The sequence below is a fragment of the Panthera leo genome, chromosome C1 (genome assembly GCF_018350215.1).
Source record: "Panthera leo isolate Ple1 chromosome C1, P.leo_Ple1_pat1.1, whole genome shotgun sequence".
In the NCBI taxonomy this organism is placed as follows: domain Eukaryota; kingdom Metazoa; phylum Chordata; class Mammalia; order Carnivora; family Felidae; genus Panthera; species Panthera leo.
Genome location: NC_056686.1, coordinates 214,175,235 through 214,192,267, shown reverse-complemented (window position 1 = coordinate 214,192,267; position 17,033 = coordinate 214,175,235).

Genomic DNA, 17,033 nt, shown 5'->3' with positions numbered 1-17,033 from the left:
TTTATCGATGGCCCTGACACTCACAGATTGCGGACGGACGTTGCCTCAATAAAGAATCAAGACCCAAATGGACTCTGAAATGCCATTGGCGGTTTCACAGTTTCACAGTGGGATCGCGAAGGCATAGACGCCCGCACACGTCAGGCCCCACAGCAGTCCCCGGCCAAAGACCCACGGTGTCTCCAGTTGCCCACGCACAGAAACACGTGTTCTCCGCACAGACTGAATGGCTGGGGGCCTCATGAAAACTCAGCTTGCGGGGCCCCCGAAACTGCTCGTCAGCTCCGAGGTGGCCCACAGGCTCTGCGTCTCTAACAAGTTCCCAGGTGCCGCTGGGGCCCCTGGTCAGGGGACCCCATTTACAGCATCAGCGACCTCACCCAGGACACTGCGAATAGTCTCCATGACCCTCTCGTCTCTGGCTTCAATCCCAGCTCTTCAGAACTTATCATTGGATCTTTTTATTTATTTATTTTTAATGTTTATTTACTTTTTAGAGAGAGAGAGAGAGAGTACAAGCGGGGGGGGGGGGGGGGGGCAGAGAGAGAGGGAGACACAGAATCCGAAACGGGCTCCAGGCTCCGAGCTGTCAGTACAGGGCCCGACGCGGGGCTCGAACTCACGAACCGCGAGATCATGACCTGAGCTGAAATCGGACGCTCAACCAACTGAGCCCCCCGGGCACCCCGGGATTTTTATAAAACACAAGCATGTAACTGGGGTGCTTCAGAGACCATATCGTGTCAATTTGGGCTCGGTGTTCTTCTGTGGGTCATAACTTGAATTTATGGACAACGCAGTTTGTCCTGCAAACACACGAGACGCGTCCCCATCAGCCGTGAACGGCCCCCTCGTGCCAGGAGAAAACAGTGGACGCGTCTCATGCAAGGTCTGTTATGTGCCAGGCGCTATGCTGAGCTCTTAACCCTCAGTCCTCCTGTGAGTTAGATGATTCTTATTCCCCCACTTAAACAGATGAGGAAACCAAGGCACAGAACGTTATGGATGCCACATTACCACCTCTTGGGGAAGAGACAGACTGTCATTTACACTCCATTCATACACCGTTAAAATTTGAATTGAGGAGTAGAAACCTCGAGGGGGAGGAGGTTGGCCTAGTGCTCTCTTCATTACTGGCGTTCACGGCTCATTCCGAATCATCTAGAAATCACCCATTCCTAACAGAATACTCCTGCATCCTGCAAGCCCATTGCAAAACCAAAACCAAAACCAAAACTCAATCTGCTACGCGATCATCCGGGTGCAAGAAAAGCATTGGGCATGTGTTTAAAATTATGGTTTCCCTGCCTCTCACCACCAGGGAGAGAGGTGCTCTTCGAGCAGGATGTGTTACCTAAGTCTCTGTGTGGTAAAGGAGACCAGAGAGCACGTTTTCCTTATGTCACCCAAAATGAGAGGGACCGTCTCGTTCGTGCTCCGAAAGAATGTTCCAAAGGGCCGGTGCCGAAGCCCGACCATCTCCACTGCCTTCACTCCCTCAATGAATCAATTATTCATAACGGTGAGTGATACTTGCAGAAGCTTCAAACAGAAATGACACCATGCGGAGACATCTTCTCCCTTCCCGTTCTCGCCCCAGCCCTGGAGGTTTACCCAAGAGTTACAGTGACCCCACAGGGGTTAACGTGCGCCTCGCCTCCCCCGTCTGCTTCACCCTGGAGGACTGAGATCGATGTTGTCATGGGAATTATCCCGCTTTCCCGAGGGGCCGTAGTTTTGTCAGTCACATTTTTGAAGTTTGCATCGATGGGTAAAAACTGGGGGGATGGTGAGAACCCAGGGGAGCTCCTAAAATCATTGATCCCAGGGTCTCCGGCCCCAGAGAGGAGAGAGGAGAGAGGTGAGTCCTGGCAGCAAATTAATTTGAAGGTGCTAGTTGCTGAGAGCCCCCTAGAATGAGGGGGAAAGACCAGGGGTCCCGCTATGCCTGGAGCCCTGTCATCTTCACGGGTACCAGGAATAACATCAATTGTTAGGCAAGACAAAGAAGATGAATACAGCGTGATACCAACTTTGTTCCAAATTTTAAAGAACCATAAATCAAAAGTCACAACCCTGAAAGAAAGTGCTTTACAATCTCGAGACACCGAGGAGGCAAAACCCCCTACCATGAGGGGGTCTGTATTCTGCTGAAGAATCTTAACTCCGAGAAAGTCAGCGCCGGCAGTCAAGGGCTCAAAACCGAATAGAAATGAAATCTTTAATTATTCATCCAACCCCTCAGTGTTTCACTTTTGCTTCTAAAGAACACAAGCCATGAGCGTGTTCCGGAAGCTGACAAAAGGTAAGCGAGCACAGTGTGTAAAAATCAGCCAAATATCCTTTTCTCCTTCCATCAAAGACTGTTGACGCTTTGGACACGTTCTTTCTTGATGCTAATTTAGGCTCCCTCATCGTCTTGATTTAAGGAGAAACTGTTTGGTGACGTCCCCGATCATCCCATGTTTGGAGAACATAGGATCGCTTTAGACCGTCAGCTGCACAGTTAAGATGCCAGTGCATTTCTTAATAAAGCTCATTTGAGGAAATTTCTGACTCTGTCAATCGGTGGGGGGGGGGGGGAACACTGTAATTATATTTTAAATCATTCAGAAACCTGCTGCAGACGGCTATACTTCTAAATACATCCAAACGAGTACCGTATTTATCCGTGGACCACCATCACGCTTATCCCCACAGCTCCCTGAGAAATTTCCCGTCTTGTCTTCTGTTCCTTCCAAATCTTCACAGATTTCACATCTTCCCAGAAAATCTAAACGATGCCCTTCCCAAACACACTCTATTCGTGCCAATTCTACGAGTCACAACAATCGCGACATTTACGGAGAGACAAAAAAAAGCAAAGGTTGGTAACATACCAGCTGAGGTAGGATTTTTGTCCGGCAGGATTTGCTTGCACTGGAAGGATCCTGCTGGCCTCCCCTTTCTTGCAGAGGAAGGAGGCTTTTATAATCTGAGCTTTCTCAGCCCCGCCCTCCTCCCCGAGGCTCTTGGAACGAGAGGAACAAAAAAATTTAAGCAGCTAAGAGAAGACTGGAAAAGCCACGACCGTAGCAATGTAGTGATCGCATCTGAGTGGCCAGAGCATAACTAGAGAACACGGTACTTTAAGTGCTAACAGAGGAAACACAAACATTCTCTCTCTTGGCTTCCAATGTCAGTGTTAAGTCACACGAGCATTTAATTTCTACAATTTATGGCACATCTTAAAAACCACAAATGAAATCGGAAATGCTCATTATGGAAGGTGACGACAAGATCAATGAATAGGTGAAAAGCTTTTAATTGATTAGAAGAAAATCATAAAGGACATTTAATAAACTTTTTTTTTTTTTTTTGCAGTTTCTGTTCACTTTGTCTACACCAACTCAGCGCTGGGCTAGCTGGGGTGTCGAGGGGTAGCAGGCCGTCTCAGCAAGGCTAGCTTCATTCACTTGTAGTAACACCTACGCCTTCTTAACACTTGGCCTTGGTAGTCACTCCACCAGCAAGGCTGAAAAGTAATCGTCGTCAGGGGGCGGCCATCAGCCGTCTTATTGAAATGATGCACCACAAACATCATTTCAATAGTTTTGTCATCGGTAATGCTCCTGGAGTGTTGGCTGTTCTTCCTTTCTTCTTTTTTTTAAGATTCTTTTAAATGTTTATTTACTTATTTTGAGAGAGTGAGCCCGTGCCATGTGAGCAGGGGAGGGGCAGAGAGAGACAAGGAGAGAGAATCCCTTCAGAGCGGAGCCTGACTCAGAGCTCGATCCCATGAACTGTGAGATCACGACCTGAGCCAAAAATCAAGATTTGGACACTCAACCCACTGAGCCACCCAGGCGCCCCTGAGATTTTATTTTTAAGTAATCTCCGCACCCAATGCGGGGCTCGAACTCACAATCCTGAGGTCAAGAGTCACACACTCTCCCTACCGAGCCAGCCAATCGCCTTGCCTGTTCTTGCTATGACGTATTTATATACGAAGTATGTGCTACAGGCAAGAAGTGAGAGGATAGTATAATTTTAAAGTTGATTACATAGTACAAACAAATGCAGAAGTGTTGGAGATTGAACATAAGGAATGTCAGGGGCAATTCCTTCAAGGCAGAGGGATCCGAGCACGATCTAAAAGGAGGGATAAGATGCCATCAACAAAAGCAGTAGCTGCTATAAAGAGCATATTTGATTCAGAGGGAGAAAACCCCTATGACAAAAAGAAACAAAAAGACTTAACATAGGACCACAAACTAATACTCTGAGGGTCAGGCAGTTCATGAAAATGAATGGAGACACCAAGGGCAAGGCAATAGGGAAGAGTGGGGACTGTGGAAAACTGGGTATGACCCATACTGCATTTGAATGAGGACCCGCATGAGAAGAGGTCTAGCAAGAGACAGAGAGAGAATCAGAGAACTCGCAAAATCGCCCTTGATGTGGATCCCAGGACTAAAACTCCCACCCTCCTACGATCCCCTTCCCTGACCCCCACACACCTATGCATACAGACAGAGCCCCTGGATCCCATCCTCTGTTTCCTGAGCCTGCAGTCTACACAGCATTCTTCTAGGTATTTTCAGACATAAAGGAACCAGAAGGCAGAATCTACAATCTAGTGTGAAACTCAGAAAACGAATCGGAAAGGACTAGAAAGCTAGAAAATTATAGAGACTGAAGTCCAAAGTGCAGATAGGTATGGCGGAAGGTGATGCGGAAACCATCACAGGCTGGCAGAGAAGAAGCTGGTAGCAGAGGGGAAGGGCGTGATGTGGGCAAACGGGGTGGAGCATGGCCCGTTCAGCAGGTGAAACATTATAGAGCCCATGAGCATCTTGACTGGAGCGTATCTACGGGGAAAGACTCAAAATCCATGTTGCCAAGTGATTGGCATAGGTTGCAAAACAGGGGCGAACAGTTTCATCTTGGGTTTAAAATATCCTTTGAGGGGCGCCTCGGTGGCTCAGTCGGTTGGGCGTCTGACTTCGGCTCAGGTCATGATCTCGCGGTCTGTGAGTTTGAGCCCCGTGTCGGGCTCTGTGCTGACAGCTCAGAGCCTGGAGCCTGTTTCAGATTCTGTGTCTCCCTCTCTCTCTTCCCCTCCCCCACTCATGCGCTCTCTCTCTCTCTCTCTCTCTCTCTCTCTGTCAAAAATAAATAAAACATTAAAAAAATTTTTTTTCCATAAAAAATAAAAATAAAATATACTTTGAGAGAAGGACCAAAGGATATGGAGGCTGGGGCGGGGGCTGAGGTGGAAGGGCAGTGTTGGGGAGAAACCACACTGCGATGTCATGGCACCCAGGAGTAACACCATGATGGGCTTTGAGTACAAGCCTGGGGGCTCGGATTTGATTGGACGGGCGGTCCCCTGTAGGTCCTTAACAGTGACAGCAAGAGTCAGGCCTACGCTGAAGGTCAACATGGCACAGACTGGAGGGGTCGGTCTGCAAGGAGGAGGGTCTCCAGGGATGCGGTCGCTGGGAGGTCCAGGGAAAGCCGGTGCCTTCTGAGAGTGAAGAGGGCAGTTCCACACCCCAGGCCTAGAAGCTGCACCTGCCATATGTCTTCTGCCCCCGGAAGGCTAGACGCAGCCCCTGTTCTGGGCCCAGTGTGGGTTCCCGAACCCCCATCCCTCAGAATGTGACTGTATTTGGAAATAGGGTCTTTCTGACAGAGGTCAAGTTAAGATGAGGTCTTTGGGGTGGGTTCTGACCCCATATGACTGGTGTCCTTATAGGGAGATGAGATTGGGAGGCTGACACACACAGAGGGAAGACCGCGTGAGGACACAAGGAGAGGACAGCCATCTGCAAGCCAAGGGGAGAGGCCTCGGAAGAAGCCAAACCTGATAACTTGATCTTGAAAAGTCAGCCTCCAGGACTATGAGGAAAAATCATCCAGCCTGTGGTATTTATTATAGCGGCCCTGGCACAGCCCCGAGGTCCGGTGTAAAGGGGGTCGTTGACCCGTCCCTGGGAATGGCGGGGATCACCACGGGTGGCCCAGGGAAGAGCAGAGAAGCCCCACGGGAGCCTGTGGCACCCCCCCCCCGCCCCCCCCTTCAGCACAGCCAAGTCACCCTATGCAGGGTGACGGAATGGGCTCTTCCTGTAACATTGGGAGCCCGGTGGCCCTGTCCCGCCTTCAGAGTGAGGCGGGTCAAGAGCGTGTGGGCTTTCCTCCTTCACTGTCTGATTCTTCAACCAACAGGTTCTTTGTTCTGTCCCAATTTTCACCCTAATTCCAAACTTGTATCCATAACAAAGGATCCTCCTAAGGATCCTAAACAAGTTCTAGTCAAGTGTTTTCAGTACATCTTGAAAGTCTTAAGTGAATGGATCCTTGCTGCAAATCCTCTCATGTCCTGGAGGAATGGAGACAGAGAAGTCTCCACATGGGGACACACTGGGATGGAGACAGAGGCGGCATAGACACATAGGTACGCACGCGGGAGAGGCACAGATGTAAAACCTACATTTGCCATTTTCCCCAAGACTTAACAAAATGCCCAAATTCCTCTACCGATTTTTTTTAAGACATTTTATTTATTATTTTTTTAAATTTATATCCGAGTTAGTTCACATACAGTGTAGTCTTGGCCTTAGGAGTAGAACCCAGTGATTCATCTCTTACATATGACACCCAGCGCGCATCCCAACAAGTGCCCTCCTTAGTGCCCAGCCCCCCATTTAACCCCATCCCCCCACCCACCTCCCCTACAGCAACCAACCTCCCCTCAGTTTGTTCTCTGTATTTCAGAATCTCTTATGGCTTGCCTCCTTCTGGGTTTTTCTCTTATTTTGCCTTCCCTTCCCCTATTTCATCTGTTGTATTCGAAGGAGCACATGCACCCCAAAGTTTACAGCGGCGCAATCAACAATAGCCAAAGTACGGAAACAGCCCAAATGTCCGTTGACGGATGAATGGATAAAGAAAGTCCAGCGATCAAAAAGAATGAAATCTTTCCATTTGCAACAATGTGGGTGGAACGGGAGGCTATTATGCTAAGTGAAATAAGTCGATCCGAGAAAGCCAGATGTCAGATGATGTCACTCGCATGAGGAATTTTGAAAGACTTCCTAAGAAAGGCTAGGTCGTTGCATTACCTCTCAGTGCCAGAAGGTGGCTCCTCTGAGCAAAATCATGGCTGCAGCAGAGCGGTTTTCCCGCACCTGTGTCTTCAAAGCAGGGTTCGTAGGTGACTACTGACAGGGGCCAAGCATCTTCCTCCAGACCCTTCTTTGCCCCACAAGGCGAGCAAAGCCTGTCAGCATGCTCCCTGCCCAATCTGGAGCCCCGGATTCTCAGCTTTGCTTTTCCATTTTCTGCACCGGGAGAAAACTTCGAAACTGGATGGACCGGGGATGGCTGGGGGTCATGGCTCCACCACAATGCACACACTCTCAGTGCCAATGAGCCACACGCTTGAAAACGGGTGAGATGGCAAACGTTTATGCTACGTGTGCTTTGCCACAATGAAACGTAATTTTTAAGAACACAGAGGGAGGGGCGCCCGGGGGGCTCAGTCGGTTCAACCTGCGACTCTTGATCTCGGCTCAGGTCATGATCTCACGGTTCGTGAGTTCGAGCCCCATGTCCGGCTCTGTGCTGACAGCCAGGAGGGGTCTGCTTGAGATTCTCCCTCTCTCTCTGCCCCACCCCTGCTCACTCTCTCTCTTAAAAATAAATAAATGAACTTTTTTAAAAATCTGCAATTCAAACAGACAAAGCAAACAGGGCAATGAGGTGGGGGGGGGGGGGGGAGTCTTTTGAGGAACCATTTTCACCTTGACTCCAGCCCGAGTGAGCTTCAGCTCGAGTGTCACAGAAAATGAGACAACGCTGCGTTCACACAGGAGTCAACTCGGCCTATCTGACCTCTCTCCATCCCATTTTAGAGCTCGAGGCACTAAGAGCCCATTTCCGCCCTTTTATCCAAATTACCGAAACTTTGCTTGAGGAGACAAAGTGAGTTCTGAGTGATTTCTGACCACTTTGATGTGGTCGCCAACTGCGAGGGGCGATACAACAGGCCCACTTGGGTTAGCCAAGCCATCTCACCTCCCGCTCCGGGGGACAACCCACCCCGAGACGGGAAGGACGCTTGAATGCTACTTAAAGGCATGGTGGCCACAGGTGATGGAGTGTAATGGAAAGACAACGTGAAAAGCGGTGGGCAATTAGGATTATCAGAAGTACTATCCTCCCCCAAATGGGCCCTGAGTGGAAAAGGGTTCAAATGCCAGAAACCAAAATAGCCAAGAGACCCCAGATGACAACTGAGCCTTTGCCCCCAAACTAACGTGACGGGAAAGACGTTTCCTAAGGGGAGGGGGGGACGCCACAGCACGCTGGCCCCCGAAGCCCCGTCCCCATTCATCAGACCAGGTCCCGGGGGGCGGGGGCTGCAAGTTCAAACACGCTGAAGGCAGAACGCTGTACCCAAAGAATTCGGTCCCATAAAAATCGCGGTAGGTAATGAGGAAACAGGAGTCTATCACGGCGGGATCCCGGTCTGTGTGGGTGAGGCACCCCCCCCCCCCCAGAGAGGACGGAGGGGCTTGCTGTTAGCCTCTTCCTTGCACCCATTCTATACTGATGATAGCTCAGAGAGGAAAGTATTGGACCATCCACCCAGGAAGGTCCCGCTCTTTTTAACAAGTGCACAATCATAAACTCCTCGTGTCACGTGCGTGTGTCCACACCCACCTGTGACAGTAGCCGCCTTCTGCCGGCTGCCTGTTCCGCACCAAGCACAGTTCGGAGTGCTGTACGCGTGCCGATTCACGGAACCTCCCAACAAATCTGCGGGTGGCTGCCCCGTTTTACGGGTAGTATAAGTGAGGCGCGGACAGGGTAAGTAGTTTGCCCAAAGTTATAGAACTAGCAAGTGGCAAAGGCAGGTTGGAAATCCAGGCTGTCTGTGTCCAGGGCCCTTTCGCTTAAGTTCTGTGCTATAGGTGCACACACACACACACACACACACACACACACACACACGCAGAGCTACTCAGGTAGGAGGCACAGAGAGGCAGTCCGGCCCTAACAAAACTCAAAGGAAAGTCAAGGCTGTTCGGCTCCCCTCTTCAGCCACACGCATGTGGCTTAAATTTCGTTTTCAGGAACTTCCAAGGAGCGCACCTGATGTCTCCACTTCTGTGTCCAGGAAGCATCTCAGACTGACCCGCCCCAGTCAGAGCACTTGAGTCCACACCGCCCCTCCCTACCCTGCGCCTCCCCCCTGGCGGCTGGTGACCATCACCCACCCCCCCGGAGCCATCGTTGGCTCTCTCTCCCCCCAAGACCCAGTCTATCAGTAGCTCCTGTGGGTTCTGCCTCCAGCCCCGATTCGGTGTACCCCAAAGCCAACCGTCCCTCTGGTCGCTGCTGCTACCTTCTCCCCCCCAGGCCACCACCGTCTCTTTTCTGGAAGCCGGCACGGCGCCTAGCTGGCCTGCCCCTTCCCACTTGTTCTCTCACGACCCTTTCTCCACCGTCTTCCAAAGCCATCTCCTCAAAGCACCTGTCAGCTCTTATCAGTCCCCTTGTGGGAACTTCACACGGCTTCCCGTTGTAGCCAGGAGAAAATCCACGCCTATACAGTGGCCCGCAGCAAACTCCCGACCTCGTCCCCCAGCATCCCACCTCTTGTCCCTCTTCAGGCCCTTGGTGTGTTCCACTTGTCACATCTAGAACTCTCTTCCCCCAGGTCTCCTAGCACACAGCTGCTTTGAGGATGCCTAGAGCTGAGGTTAAGAGCTCACGCTCCAGAAGGGGACTGTCTGGCTTCAAACCCCAGCTCCATCATTGTACCTGTGTGACCCTGGGCAAGTTGCTTGACTTCTCTGTGCCCAGTTTTCCCATTTGTAAAAGGGAGATCATAATTACACCCTCCTCATAGGTATGTTGTGAGGCTTTGTTAACACATGTAAGGCATGGGAAATGGCACTTGGCACACAGTAAGCATTCAGAAACCATCCACTCATTCGAGAAACCCACCCTGATCTACAGCCCATCACTCTGTCACATCCCCTGTCTTGTTTTTTATCACTGTGTTGACCACTACTTACATTAGCTTCTTTACCATGAAACACGGTAGAAGAAAGCCTCGAACTTCCCCTTGAATACATCATCTTTGATCAATTGCAGTCTGTGGATGGAGGTCAGCCCCCGTGTACCCATTTTCGGTCTTCACGCAAAGAAGGTTACAACTCTGTCCATTAACATGGAGCCCCGGGAACTACGGGTGAATTGGTGGGTGGCCCCTGACTTTTGGCCCCTGACTAACCTTTTCTTGATCCTAGAACGAGATAAAATAATTCAGACTCAAATATGATCAATGTCTTCTTGTTCATTTTCTTACAAATGACGAACAAATGGAAAATCAGTGACTGTGTGATGCTATATCTCAGGTTTAGAGAGGGTGACAACGTCACCATCCCTGTGCCTCCCATGGCTCCTGGGACAGCCGGTGCCCCATACATAGTGGTCGATTGATTCATCAGGACACGGCCAGTGTCCCTCCCAATGGCATTTCTCTAAAGAGAAACTAAGGTCCAGTAGGTCCCCTGCCTATGTTTTCACGTCCGCAGAACATGGGCTCCTTTTCGGCTTCACTTGAAGATAAGAAGTCTCCTTCATCGAGAGACTCTTGTTTGCAGACAACTCTGTTTCTGGGCTCAAATCACAGAAACTCATCCGTTGTGGACTCACCACAAGTCCACGCTATTCAGGCTGCAAAACGGAACAGAAACGCATGCGAGGACTTTTCTTCCCGTCGTGATTCTTTTCCTGTGAAAGACATTTCCTTCTCTCTGTCTGTCTCCGTCTCTCTGTCTCTCTCTGCCTTTTCACTCCTCATTCTGTACGTTCTCTTTCACCAGTGTGTCGGGACTCTTGGCCCTTCTAATATCACCTCTGAGCCCAACCACTGATGCTCAGACTTGAAAGTTACTAGGTCTTTCTCCACCCTCTGGGGCATATCTATCATATTAAAGACTTGGAGAAACTTGACTCACCAGATCTTTCAAAGGGATCGGTATATAGCTTTGACTCTCTACTGCAAATAAGTGAAAACCCAACCCAAACCTGAGTTAGTATAAGTAAATGTGGGATTTATTGGCTCAGGAAACTCAAAGTGACAGGGTCATACTGTCTTTTTTTTTTTTAACATTTATTTATTTTTGAGAGACAGAGAGAGATAGAGCACAAGTGGGGGAGGGGCAGAGAGAGAAGGAGACACAGACTCTGAAGCAGGCTCCAGGCTCCGAGCTGTCAGCACAGAGCCCGACGCATGGCTCGAACCTGCAGACCGCGAGATCATGACCCGAGCCGAAGTCGGACACTCAACCGACTGAGCCACCCAGGCGCCCCTACAGGGTCATACCGTCTTAAGGATCAGCTTGGTCAGGGGCTCAGATTACATCACCAGGATCCAGCCTCTGTCTATATGTTTCTCTATCTGGGCTTTGTTCTCAGATATGTTTTTCTACTCATGATTCTAGGATGGCCATGCAGATAGGGTTACATCATCTCTTGTGCAAAGAACACGGGAGGGGGGAGGAGTGTCCACTCCCCAGACCACGCAAACAGAAGGCTCAGAATTGAATCTATAGGCTTCTGATTGGCCTGACTGAAGTCATGTGTCAACCCTAACCAACTACTGTTCTCATCAGCTGCAATTCAATGATTGGCTGGTGCACAGATCACAAGCCCATCTTTGGGGGTGTTTTAGAGCAGCAGTCACCAGCTGGGGAGCAGGTGGGCTGAACCCAACCCAAACACATTTTTCCTTAGGCAGGTACAGTATTTTAAGATCTTTCACTTGGGCACTTTGGGCTGATTCCCTCAATCTCTGGTTTCCTGCGTCTGCTCGGCCTGACTACACATTGACATCACCGCCTGGTCTTGGCAGATGGTTGAGTTTGGACAGTATCATAGACGGAACTTAAGAATTCAGTGTAGCTGAACCAATGATCTTTGAGCACCGATTCATCTGTCTTCAACAAGTAGCAGTGCCTCGCCCAAAGGCAGCACGTAAAAATGCTGATTTATACTCATCAATCTACCAATCAACAAAAGGAAAGGACCTTCTCAATCAAGAGTCTACAGGACTTGGGGATTGGGTCCCACTGAATCGTTGACCCATTCATCGTTGAGGATGAATGAAAAAAAAGTTTATTTCTTAAACTTTTTTGTAAAGTTTATTTACTTATTTTGAGAGAGAGAGAGAGAGAGAGAGCAGAGGGGGCAGAGAGAAAGGGAGAGAGAATCCCACACAGGTTCTGTGTTGTCAGCGCAGAGCCCGATGTGGGGCTCAAACCTACAAAGCCACAAGATCATGACCTGAGCCAAAATCAAGAGTCAGACACTCAACTGGCTGAGCCACCCAGTGCCCCCCCCCAAAAAAAAGATTTGAAAAATTTATTTCTTCCTGGGGCACCTGGGTGGCTCAGTCAGTTAAGCGTCCAACTTCAGCTCAGGTCATGATCTCATGGTTCATGAGTTCAAGCCCCATGTCGGGCTCTGTGCTGACAGCTTGGAGCCTGGAGCCTGCTTCGGATTCTGTGTCTCCCTCTCTCTCTGTCCCTCCCCCACTCGTGCTCTGTCCCTCTCTCAAAAATAAATAAATATTTTTTTTAAAAGTTTTTAAATGCATTTCTTCCTCATGCCCAAGTGGAGTGTGGGTGTTCAGCAGACAGCTACCCACGTGGTGTTCAAGAACCAGACTCTGCCATTCTGTGGCTCTGGCATCCCCTGGGCCTTGAAGTCCTCTGTAAGGTCATCTGTGAAATTCAAGCAGACAAAAGGGAAGTGAGAAATTGTGAGGCTGGGCCTAGAAGTGACAAATACTGCTTGTAAGTACATCGCACTGACCAGAACCCAGTCCTTGGTCACAGCTACCTTCAAGAGGGGCTGCAAATATGGTCTAGTTATGCGACCAGGAAGAAAAGAAAATAGGGTCTATGAACAACTAGCCAGAATCTACGAGAAACTAGGATACAAACGGAGGGTCTCATTCACCTGGGTCATAGTCTCCACATCCTTATCCCGGCGACCTCCATATGACATTTAATGTTCCACATGCACGCTAGGAGACAGGTCTTCTCAAAATGACCCATTTCAATTGTCCTGATTGGCTGTGAAATACCAGCTTTTAGTCATTGTAGCAAAAGCTTTGGATATTCGAGTCCATTTGGTCTCTGAACCACCCCAGGGAGCAGGCGTCATTATTCCATTTCACCGATGAGGAAGTCGGGGCTCAAAAATAGGAGGTACCTTGCTTGTGTTTAGCTACAAGTGTCAGAGCCAGAAAGCAAACTGCGATCTGTCCAGCTCCGGAAACCATGCTCTTAATAACAAAAGTCAGTTTCCAGATCAGGACCAGGTTTGGGTTGTTGTAGTTTTGTCTGGATGATCGTTTTGGCGCAGTTAATTCAGAACCCAAGCTGAAATCTCAATCATCACTTCGGAGATTCATCTCACTGTGGAATCATACGTCTACGCCGTACGCAATGGAACCGTCAGTCGGTTGGACTGGAAACTTGCTGTCGTGCCAACCCTGGACTTGGCTCCTTCTTCCACAAACTTCTGAAGCAATAGACATCCCCCCTGAGCTTGGTGGGAGCCATGATCAGAGTGGCAGGAAGCCGAAGTGTTCCACAGGTGTCCCTGGTCATCCCGATTTCCTTCTTGGGTATCCCAGGTGAGAGTCAGGAAGAATCAGAAGGTAAGAAAGGAGCGCCCAAACACAGGCTTCTCCGATGCCCATTTTGACGGAGAAGCACAGCCATTTGAAAGCAGTTGAAAGCATTTATTGAAAACAATCTAAATTCTGAATACACTGAATTTTAGAAAAAAAAAAAACTTCAACGAAACGACACGTTTATGAAAAATATATGAGGTTGCTTCCAGTAATTATAGATCAGTGCGGATATGTTTCTTTCATTGGCCATTAATTTATATCAATTATTTATCAAGTCCTGTGATGCTGTGTGCTTAAAACCACTTAGGACTGGGCCCTTTAATGTGTTCTTTGAAGGGACAGATTATAGATTCCACTTCAAGGTTTTCTTTCTCTCCTGTGGCTGGTGTGGAAAGAAAGAATAAGCTGCTGGGATCAAAATCAACCTCATCCTTACAATGAAGTGACTTCCCCTGCCCTCCACCCTCTAAAGTTATAATGGCAATTTTTACAATTTTTTTTTTTTTTTTTGGCCATTAGCTTCCTTGATTACAGAAATGAGGCTATTTTTTTTTTATTTTTTTTTAACGTTTATTTATTTTTGAGACAGAGAGAGACAGAGCATGAACGGGGGAGGGGCAGAGAGAGAGGGAGACACAGAATCGGAAGCAGGCTCCAGGCTCTGAGCCATCAGCCTAGAGCCCGACGCGGGGCTCGAACCCACGAACCACGAGATCATGACCTGAGCCGAAGTCGACGCTCAACCGACTGAGCCACCCAGGTGCCCCTAATTTATACTATCTATTACACCAACCTGTAGTCACGTGTGGCATTTGAGACTTCAAATATGTCTGGTCCTACTTGAGACGTGTTATTAGTGTAAAATACACACCAGGTTTTGAATACTTAGCATGGAAACAAAGAATATATAATATTCCATTAGTAATTGAATATTGATTACATGTTGAAATGGTAATATGTTAGGTACATTGAATTAAATGAAATATGTCATTGAAATAATGTCACCTGCTTTTCACTTTCTCGATGTATCTACTAGTAAAGCTTACAGTTACATATGTGGCTCATACTTGTGGCTCACGTCCTATTTCTGTCAAACTATTCTACATCATAAAGATGTAGTGTTTTGTGTACGGAAGTTCTTAATTTTCTTCACTAAAGTAAAATCTATCTGGTATTTCCTTTATGGTTTTGGCTTTCAGTACCAGGCTTAGAAAGTTTTCCATGCCCCACAATCATATTAATGACTGCCTATAATTCGTCCTGATACCTTTTACATTTAAATATTTACTTAACTTGGGGCGACTGGGTGGCTCAGTTAGTTGGGCATCCGACTTCGGCTCAGGTCATGATCTCACAGTCTGTGAGTTCAAGCCCTGCGTCGGGCTCTGTGCTGACAGCTCGGAGCCTGGAGCCTGCTTCAGATTCTGTGTCTCCCTCTTTCTCTGCCCCTCCCTCACTCACGCTCTGTCTCTATCAAAAAATGAATAAACGTTAAAAAAATTTTTAAATATTTACTCACTTTGAAATGTATCTTTTGCTCATGGTGAGAGATTAGAATCTAACGTCTACTTTTTTCTAAATGGTTATTTTGCTTTGTTTCTGAAACTTGGCTAGTCTAGTCATATTCTAATCATTATGGCTGTAGAAAGTATTTTAATATCTTGTAGGACAAATAATCCACATGGTTCCTTCTCTTTCACATATTTCCTGCCTAATCTTATACATTTATAATTCCAGATGCACTTTCTATCCCTTTTATAAATAAAAAAAAGTGTTAGAATATTTATTGGAATTATGATAAACATATTAACTATGTGGTATGTTCGCAGCATTTTTAATAACGGAAAAGAATGACAACAATGTCCAAGAATAGGGAACCGTTCATGTAAATCTTGGTATATCCCAAGTGAATGCTGTGATGGTGTGGTTGTATATATATTTGACCTGGAAAGATGTCCATGATATATTGCCAAATGAAAAATACAAGTTCGGGGCGCCTGGGTGGCTCAGTCGGTTAAGTTGCTGACTTCCGCTCAGGTCATTACTTGACTAATTTTTTATACTTAGCTATTTTGGAAAAAAACAGAAAGTTACATAGTTAAATATCTAATTGACCAATTAATCCATTAATCCTGAATTAACATTTCTACTATACCATATTTTGTCTAGCCATTCAAGAACATGGTATATCTCTCAATTATTTTTTTTAATTTTTTGCCTCCTTCAAAAAATGTTGCTGTTACAATCATGTCGACTCTAGATATTTCTTATTATTTCTATTCCAATTGTTCTATTTTTCTACTATATATTATAGTTAGTAGTTGGTATGTGGGAAAACTAGAGAATTTTATTTATATATGTCTTGTAATTTCCATTACCTAGAAAGGGAGGGAGACAAAGGAAAAAAATTCGGTCACTTAATGAAATCCCTACTTAATTCTACATGTTTGTCAGTTGGTTTATTCTTTTAAATTTTCTCAGCGGACAATCGCATCATCGGCAAATCATCTTGTTTATTCTATCCCGGTGTTTAAACTCTTTCCTTTTTTACACGTGATACATTGGACAGCTCTTTATATTAATACTGATACAGTTATGACTGTATAGATACAATGTTATTAACATACATCCTTATCTTCTTAATCTGCACAGAAATACCCCTGTGATTTTGTCATAGTTACTGCTGTGGGCTCCTGGCTGCTTCTGGAACTTGCTGCCTTGGGGTTGCAGCCTGGGGCAGACCCAGTGCAGCCCCTGCCAGGTTTTGTTTTGACTTGTCCCAAGTTATTGCCACGGAGCTGGCAGGAGAGAGCACGTGCTGCTGTCTGGGGAGGGTGAAGCTGCTGCATCATCTCCAAATGCAAGGGAGTGAGTGCTCACCCATAAGGAGCAGTGAGCTCTTTCCAAAGGTTCTGGGAGGGCCCTGTTGCTGGAGACACCAGCCTGATATTCCCATTCTTTTCCAACCAGGACCTTGACCTGGGCACAGCAGACCTGCCTTGTTTGGGGATTTCACCTTTCCCGGAGCTCAGCCCCACTGAGCATTCAGTCTTGGGCTGGGACCTCCGCTCTCTCTGCCTCTCTTTTGCAGAAGATGAGTCTCTTCCTATGCTACCAAAGAGACCTCTTCTCTCGGTTTTGTTATCTATGCCCAGAACATCAGCCCAGCGTATCACAAGCATCCTATTCTTTTGAAGAACTTCCACTTTCCCCCTGTCCCAACTGCCTGAAACACCGCACCAGCTAACACAGTCCCTTCCAACACCAGCCCCATCCACCACTAGAGAAAGTGGCAACAATTACACCTCCACCTGGTACCTGCCTC